Here is a 9,014-nt window from a genome sequence, read left to right as displayed (position 1 = left end):
TGGGTAATAACATTGTGTATCAGTGGTTACTGTGGCAAGTGAATTGTTTTTTCTCCGAAAAATTGATGTAAATGATTCTACGCTCGTGTACCCAAGGTGAGCACATCATTAGTCCAATATTTCCATTGAAATGAGTGTAAAGATGGGATGTTTTATATTAGATATTAGAAAGTTAAAACTTCAGAATTAGAATTCACTTATATTAATTACGATAATTACTATATTGTAATGAATAATCGTGCATAAGCGTGGAAAGTTCCATGTCCCTACGCTCGCTCATTTGTCTCATGTTCGTTTGACACATGTCCCTATCCTCGTCTCGTGATTTAAGTGATATAGAAAGGTTATATCCGATCTAATTACATCGTGAGTATCCTATTTGAGGTAAAACAACATTAAAAAATCGTATCGTTTGTTCAGGAGGAATCGTGGCACAAAATTTTTGTCACAGACGTACGCACACACATACACACATCCACACATACAGACAGGTACCTGAAAAGGGTCAGAAGTGGTTCCAAAGGTCATGAAACGTGGAGAAATGCTTAAATTTCCACATTCGATTTTCGGGGTCATTACAATAACTTCCTCCCTTCGGGTCGGGAAGTTAAAAATATCTCGAGGTACAAAATTATATTTCAATTGGACAGTCCAACCTTTTAAATGATTTTTTCATCCGTTTAGTCCGTTACCAGTCGACAGTTGGTTGCAAAACGAGCATAGGATCAATGCCATTTCCATTGTACCTATTCTATTAATTGCCGACATTTCTGTGAAATATGAAGATATTACTATAATTTATACATTTTTATTGTTTTTTCAACCATCCGAAAGCTCAGTCAAGGGATTTTTAATCCCATTTTACTATTATAACGGAGATATCAGCATTTTAAAATTGTGAGTTTCTTAACTTGCGGCTTAAGAATTCACTCTGTCGCAGCACCAGTTGATGTGGATGGGATTTTTGTCTCTTATTCTTCAATAAATCACTGTTCATTGGTGTCTATAACTTTCCTTATTAACTAAAATAATAACTCCAATCGTATTTCACTCTTGATAGATTTTTGGGTCTGTGAAAATTATTAAATTGTGATGGCTCACGACATCTGAATGAGCATAGAGACGGGGACAAAATTGAAAGAGAAAATCGGGTTTTCATTATTACTGAAAGAATCATCAGTAATAGCAATTAAATCACGGCTTGAAAAGTATATTTCAATGCCTTCTTAATCAAGTTGAAAAATGGTGAGAACAGCTTCATTGCTTATCAAGTTACACAATACCATCACGAGCTTTTTATATAAAAATCTCTATCTCTATTCAACTAAGGTACCAGTCTATTATGTTGAATACTTATTCATATTGATTCGTGGTCCCAACTAACTTCTGACAGAACCTGGGTTAAACTCTGGCTAAATCCTGAATAAACCCTGACTAAATCCCGGCTATGCACTGATGAAACCTTGGTTGAACCTCGATTAAACCTGGACTGAAAACGGATTTGAGTCTTGAGAGGGTCTGAATGTAGAATTATTCGACAGAACGAAATAATTCGCAAAATTTTGATGTCAATTGGTAATAGAACTGACATGAAAAAATGGAAGAAGAGAATAGTAAAATAAGAATTTCAAGAAAAACCATTCGAAAGCAATTTGATAATTTAAAAAATGCCAATGTCCACTTGTTTCGTTAATAACAATTCAGCAAATTCAATTCTTCGGCAATTGGGCCATAAGAAATCAATAAAATAAATAAATTGAAATCCTTATATATTCTCCAAAAGTCTCAACAATTTGTTTCCTCATCAAAACTTTTTCGCGATTGAAAACTGAAATGAAAGCCGAGATCTTTCATCCTCAAGCCGTCCAAAAACTCCGAAAATGTCAAAATCATGTCCCTCCTTCCACTGAAACTCCTGTAAACCCGAAGAGTCGAGTTTTCCCGTGCATTAAAACGCGTTCGAAAAATGTCTAGACGACAGTATACAACCAATTCCGGATACCGAGGCACTTCATAACTTATATCAAGTTGAAGTTGACGGGAGTATCGCGGGGCTCGAGACGAAACTAAGGGGATAGACGAATTCATCCTGCCACTTTCTCCACCCTCTTTTTTAACTCCCAAACATCTCACGACATGCAAAAAAAGTGAGGAAAAACACGAGAATAAAATGAAATGCAGTTTCAAACATGAGTTTCATGCCCGAGTGAAGTTTTAACGTTCTCAGGAATAAAACACAAATAAAAATGGGGTCTGAGAAGTATTTTCTAACGACTGTGGAGAGAACTGTGAAAAATGGTGAATATTTTTCGCTGAATGATTCATCTTTTCAATGATTTTGATGGATTAATTGAAGCACTCAATCTATTCAGCGGATTTTATCGGAGAGAAGGGGGTGAAATGGGCGAAGAAATTGATGTGTGAATACTCAGCACGCGTGGGATTTTGGTGTTAACCATAAAAATACCTCAGGTGAATTATTAGGTTTCCAATTTGCTTTTTTTCGTGTCACATTCGATATTCCCTTTTTCAATTAATTGTTTATAATCATTCTCATTGCAAAAAGCAATACGACCGATGAGAATCATCTGTCCCAATTTATCAGCTGTTAAATTTCCATATTACAATAAATGATTTGCTCATGTTCTAATTCCTATGCTCACTGAATAAGATTTTAATCATCATTACCATTCGATTCCTTCTGGAACGCACTTTAGAGTGTGAATTTCTGGAATTCAGTGTTTGTTGATACTCTGGTAAAAGTGCGTGCCCACACTGTTATCAATTTTTAGTTGGTTCACACGGTAATTCAATTAATTTGTTGTTCATCTCATCAATATAATTCCATGCTTAGAATATTGTCATCTCGTGTTTTCAGCACCAAATTAAAAATTAAAACTTCATTTGGAATATTGAGTCACAGCTTCTTTTTATTCATATCAGAAATTTCGGATTTGGATATTAATATTATTTGTTCAAAGTGAAAAAATCGATCATCATTTTCACTATATTGCATTCAAATTCTCCTATCTTTAACGTAAAAAATGTGAGATAATCTCATAATTCTAGCTATTAATTCTAATCAACTTTGTTCGAAGAAAACCTTGGTAAACGCAATATTAAGAAAGTAGAATTATTCTATTTTCCTCTGACCTAAATGATTCGGACAGTTATGATTCGTTTATTCGCGTTTCATAGAATGGCATTTAATTCTCTTTTGTTTGTTAGGCGGCCTGATGGGGTTAATAAATTTATGCACTTCTTCATCCATGAATATCAACAAATTGGAAACAAAGCGTTAAGACTAAAATTGAAATTTAATAGAATCATTCCATCTTCTAATTAAATTAAAAATGAATGAATATTGGATAAATATAAGGAACTAATTTGCACCAATGACATATTCACACTGTGTCACGTTTGAAAGTATCACTTATGAGAATATAATAACTAATTCAATTAGGATAATTTCTTTTCATCAACTAATGAAGATAGGCAGTGAATCCACTCCCCGAAAAACTCGACCGAGAATAAAAAGTCCATTAGTTATGTTGACAGGTGTGACAGGTCCGAAATTACCAGGCATGTGAGTCTTACGTCTTGGCAACGGCCCCAAAACTCACTTCGATATTTGATGACTTTACTGAACGAATTGTTCTTGTTTTTCTCACCACTTTAGTTGATTTTATGAATAATCCCGGGACGATTATAAAATGTGGACTTTATGGCTTTCAAATTCGAAAATATTGTTACGAATATCGATCTCTTGGATGCATTCTTGAATGCATCACATTCAGTGAATTTAACTGTCAGTCAAGTGTAAATGGATTGAGAGAACTTAGAATAGATGTGATTCAAAATTCAAGTGAATGTTCTAGACCTCGAATAGAATGAAATGAAATATAAAAATAAATGTATAGTCCTGCAGTAAATTGTCATAAAAATTATAATATTCCTAGGGGGCTAAATTTTTAGCAAGGTCATGTCCACAGAAATTTCCAGGAATTTTGTCTTTGAAAATTCATAATTTTATGAAAAATTCAGTGGGAACTGTAAATTTCAGGTTAATTATTCCGGGAACATTGCGGAAAAATCAAGAAAATTTAGTGACTTCTCCGTGAATTCCAGATTTCTCGGAATTTTTAGGAAATGTTCTCACAAGTTCCGGGAATTTCAAGAATTTAAGGAATTTTTGAAAAACATCTTTGAATTCTTTCAAAAATTCAAGGGAATTTGGCAGTGAATTGAAGGAATTCCTTGAATTGAATTAAAGGAAGTGAAGAAATTCCTTCAAGTGAAGTGAAGGAATTTTGTGAATTCTTTGAAAATTCATGGGAATTGGGCAGAGAATATTCATCTTCACTAGAAAATTCACGTGAACTGTGCAATTTCCGTCTTTCTGCCGCTAAAAAATTGGGACTTTACTTGAATTTTCAGAGAAACTTGAAATTCCATTGACGCTTTCTCCTCAAATCGAATTTAAGTTTTTTTCCCGGAAAATTCAGTAAAAATTTTTCAACAGTGCAATTAAAAAACTTTCATAACTGAATACTATTTAAAGCCAGTAAAGATAATCAATCTCCCCCATATCGTCTACCAGCGTAAAAAATCATCCGAAGACATCCATAAGTGCAGAAGCTCCACCGGTTCCAAAGAAAGTCGAACCCTCGGGAAAATGTTAGAGTCGAAGTAACATATCCACTGAAATTTCCCGGAATTTTGTCATTGAAAATTCATCATTTTATGGAAAAATCAGTGGGAATCGTAAATTTCAGGTTAATTACTCCGGGAAAATTGAGGAAAAATCAAGAAAATTCAGAGAAACTTCTCCTTAAATTCCAGATTCCCCTGAATTTGCAGGAAATTCCTTAAAAAATTCCTGGAATTCAAAGATCTTTCAAGGAATTCCCTGAAAATCCAAGGGAATTTGACAGTGAATATTCATTTTCACCGGAAAATTCACGTAAATTGTGGAATTTCCGTCTTTCTGCCACTAAAAAATTCGGACTTCACTTGAATTTTCAGAGAAACTTAAAATTCCATTGACGTTTTCTCCTGAAATCGAAGTTAAGGACTTTTTCCGGAAAATTCACCCAAATCTTTTCAACAGTGGAATTGAAAAATCTTCATAACTGAGTAATATTTAATATTCAACACGAGTGAAGATAATCGATCTCCCCAAAATCATCGACCAGAGTGCAGAAGCTCCACCAGTTCTAAAGAAAATCGAACCCTCGGGAAAATGTCAGAGTCAAACTAAACCAGGCTAAAAACTTCTCTCGTCTCACGTATTTATCCCATATTTTTTATCCCAACTGCAGAATAGTAAAAGTTACTCCGACATGTTCGAGGACCCGTTCCTTGAGCTTCAACCTCGTTCTCGTATCGTTTCTTTGGCGTTGGAAAATAAAGGGCATTTGCGGGACGGGTGGCGGGGGCAGGGCGGCGGGATCGGAGAGAAGGACGTAAGCCTCGTTCGCGCGTCGACTCAGAGGGGCCTCTGATAAATAAGCCAAACATTGCAGGCTGAATAATTCATCCAAGTCGTTGGGTGTTTCTCTGTGTGTGTGTGGGTGTTACTCTGGGCTTTGCAACGGTAAGCAAGCTGAGTCGACCTGGAACAGACAACTGTGCGGGGTTGGTTAGCGGGAGGCGAGGGGGATAAACAATAGAGGCGGAAGAGAGTCTCTTGCTGAGTTCAACAACACCTCGTGTATTTAATTTTCACAAAAACTTGGAGAAATTTTTTTTTTCGAGTTTGCAGGGAAGTGGCGAAACGTAACAAGTTAATTTCTCAGGTGTTGTTGAATATCATCGCTGTGGAGGGGAAAAGGGCGTAGGTATATTTTTGGGGAGCCTCTTCCCAAGTGCTTCCAAGAGCTTTCTACCTCTGGTTATGTCCCATTTCAGCACTCGTTAGGTGTAAGCAGGATTTGTATTCAGACTTTCCAAATCCTTGCCGGTCCTCTTAATTCTATGGGCTTATATTAAATCCGGGTTCATATCTCTATTTACGCATGCGTTATTGAAATAAAAAATGCAATTATCAATTTTTTTTTAATCTCAAAAATCGACGATTCACGAGAGGGCGGAGGGGAGACGCGTGTATGCGGAGGTTTGAAATTTTTAACCAACAAGGGGAGAAGGTTGCAGAATCTATTCCAGCCTCCCTCGTTGCTACGCTTGCATGCGTTGTCGAAATAAAAAATGAAATTGTTAAAAAATCTGACTCTTGCTCCAAGTGAAAATTTTTTATTTCGATATTTCTGGCGCCTCCGGGGGTGTCATTGGCATTAGAGGGGTCAATAAATACGGAATCAACATTTACTTGGCGAAAAAATTCGATTTTGGCGAAAGTCGACTTTTCCGGTAGAAAAACCGAAAATCTGACCTTTTGGCTCCGAGTGAAAAAAAAAAAATTATTTCGACATTTGTCGCGCCTTCGGGGGTTCTACTGGCATCAAAATCGTTAGAAAATACAGAATCAACCTTCACTTGGCGAAAAAAAATTATTTTGGCGAAAGTCGACTTTTCCTCTGGAAAAACCGGAATCTGACCCTTTGGCTCCGGATGAAAAAAATTTTTTTTCAGTTTTCACTTTTTCCACATACTTTTGAGAGTTCTGAATAGCCTGTCGCTTAAATAATTGGAATCAACGTTCACCCGGCTGAAAAATTCGATTTTGGCGATAGTCGACTTTCCCCCTGGAAAAACCGAAAATCTGACCCTTTGGCTGCGGGTGAAAAATTTTTTTTTTCAGTTTTCACTTTTTCCACATACTTTTGAGAGTTCTGCATAGCCCGTTGCTTAAATCATTGAAATCAACGTTCACCCCGCTAAAAAATTCGACTTTTTGTGGATTGAAAATTATTTTTCTACGGGACCAAAAAGCATTTTAGGAGATAAAACAAACAATTATGATTTTTGTAAAAAAAATGTGAGGATCATTTCCTCAATGACAATGATTTGACGAATTTAGATATCATCTTTGGTATAAAAATATCTCTTCACTACAATTGTTGAAAAATAATGCTGAATGAAATTCTAGAGGTAAATCACGATTTCGAGTGGTAGGACAGTGAGTTAGTAGGTTCAAGAGGGCCAGCGGGGTAGTGGCGGTGGGAGAGGCTAGAGGAGAGATATAGCGGATGAGTGGAAACAGAGAGCAGTACGCCAGTTTACTCGTTGACCCCGGGATCAAGCCCTAACGAGCCCTCCAAACCCCCAAATACTGGACGTTTCCAGTGGCCGTTCGTTTGCTTAGGATAATTTCAAACCCGCATGCATATTGAAGCCCCTCGGATTCGTTTACTTTCCTGTCCACCACAAACGGATGCCAAACCTTTTTTTTCGTCCTGGACATATCAGGAGTATGTCGAGGAATATTTTTATTGAAATGTTGAATTAATATTTGCCGAGCTGTGAGTGACATCGGTTTTACTGGAATAATAATGCGAAAAAGTTGGGTTTCGATGTTCACCAATGGCGGGTGGAGGGGGGGGGGGCAGTAATATGTTTCAGTCAATATTCGGGATATTTATTTTTGGGGTTTTTACGTGGGGATGAGCATTAAAAAAAATTATTGGACATGTATGGAAATTATTGTATTCCATTTGATTTACGATATCATCGTTGAGACCTCATGACGACCCTTATAAGGGTCGACGCCCCGAAATCAAAATGTGGATTCCCACGTGGCGGTTATCGTGATAAATGTGACAATTTTGACCTTTATGACCTTTACGCGATGCAAACCTTGTTTCTTTATATTTGACCCTTATGTGAGGTTCATAAGGGTCAAATATCAGAAATTTTGTTTTGACCCTCATATTTGACCCTTGAGAGACAATAACCCTGATCCTTTTTGTTCAACCCTTACGCCACCATTACAAGAGTCACGTTCATATGTAATTGGTGACCCTTACACGTAGCCTAAAATTTTGACCTTCCTGACCCTAGTGCGATGCAAAAATTGCCCCTCCATATTTGACCTTTATATAAGGGTCATAACAGTAAAATATCAATATTAAAATTGATGGGTGACCCTTGATTCTTCCCCATCTAACCCTTATTGGACCCTCACAAGGGTCGAACTAAATCACCAACATTATCTCATATTCCAATTCTAGTACTTCACATTAACCCCAGCTGTTGCCAGAAAATATAAAAATCCTGAAGTAATGAAGATCCTCAAGTAACCCATTCTGCCCCACCTTCCTTCATTCCGAATTCGTCAAGCTTATCGTGAATAATTATATCAAAATATCGACCTGCCCCGTCCACAAAGTTCCACCCCAAAAAATTTTTCACTACCACATTCCTCAACGGACATTGAAAAATCTTCAGTCAGCGTAAAATTTCCAATTACCCTACCCTCGTTTCACCCCGAAAAATCCCGTTTAGCAATGACGAAAACGTGGTAACGACGTAAAAATCCTCTCTCCACATTACCAAAGGCAAACGGTTAACTCCATGAATCACTTTCAAAAACGTTCTATCCAAGTAGTTTAACTCAACGACTCGTACCTCTGTTCCTCATCTCCTCCCTTTTTTTTCTTCATCTTATTTCGTGAAAAATGAAAATGCCGTTATGGACGACAAGCGGAAGATGAACGGTGCCACCTTAATTGGCCCAGCCCCTCCACTCCTCCCTCTCCTCACCCCCTTCTTTTTCCCCTCCACGCCATCGGAAGCGAAAGAAAAACAAGGCGATGATGGAATTGTCCAAAGTGCGAAAAATAATAACCAAAGAAGAAAAAAAAATGTAATTCTCCCCCCGACGATTTTTTTCCCTCCTAATACGATATATTTCACGAAGCAATTTCCACGTCTTCGTGTCGAAAGAGTAGAGGACGAGAAAAAAATAAAGAAAAAACATTGTTAAAAAAAAGGAAATGGAGAAAGGAGAGGACAAATGAGAGGAAAAATAAAACAGAAAGGGCGAATGGAGGGAAAAACGTAGCGGAAAAACAAAAGCCTGCGGAACGAGTGTCGCCCCCCCACCCCTCTCGCCC

At 37.3% G+C, this 9,014-nt stretch overlaps 1 protein-coding gene across 1 annotated transcript in view; it reads left to right on the top strand.

The window, feature by feature from the left end:
- Nucleotides 1–14: 14 nt before the first annotated feature.
- The window catches only part of LOC107036580 (insulin-like growth factor-binding protein complex acid labile subunit), a 305,119-nt gene continuing 296,119 nt past the window's right edge, over nt 15–9,014 (top strand). Inside the window, exon 1 of the mRNA XM_015254624.1 lies at nt 15–96. The gene's annotated coding sequence lies outside the window, so the exon portion shown is untranslated. The remainder of the gene's footprint in view (nt 97–9,014) is intronic.

Source organism: Diachasma alloeum, unplaced genomic scaffold (assembly GCF_001412515.2).
Source record: "Diachasma alloeum isolate Michigan unplaced genomic scaffold, Dall2.0 Dall_scaffold_00210, whole genome shotgun sequence".
NCBI lineage: Eukaryota > Metazoa > Arthropoda > Insecta > Hymenoptera > Braconidae > Diachasma > Diachasma alloeum.
The sequence above is the reverse complement of the archived record's forward strand: the minus strand, read 5'-3'. Positions and strand labels throughout refer to the sequence as shown.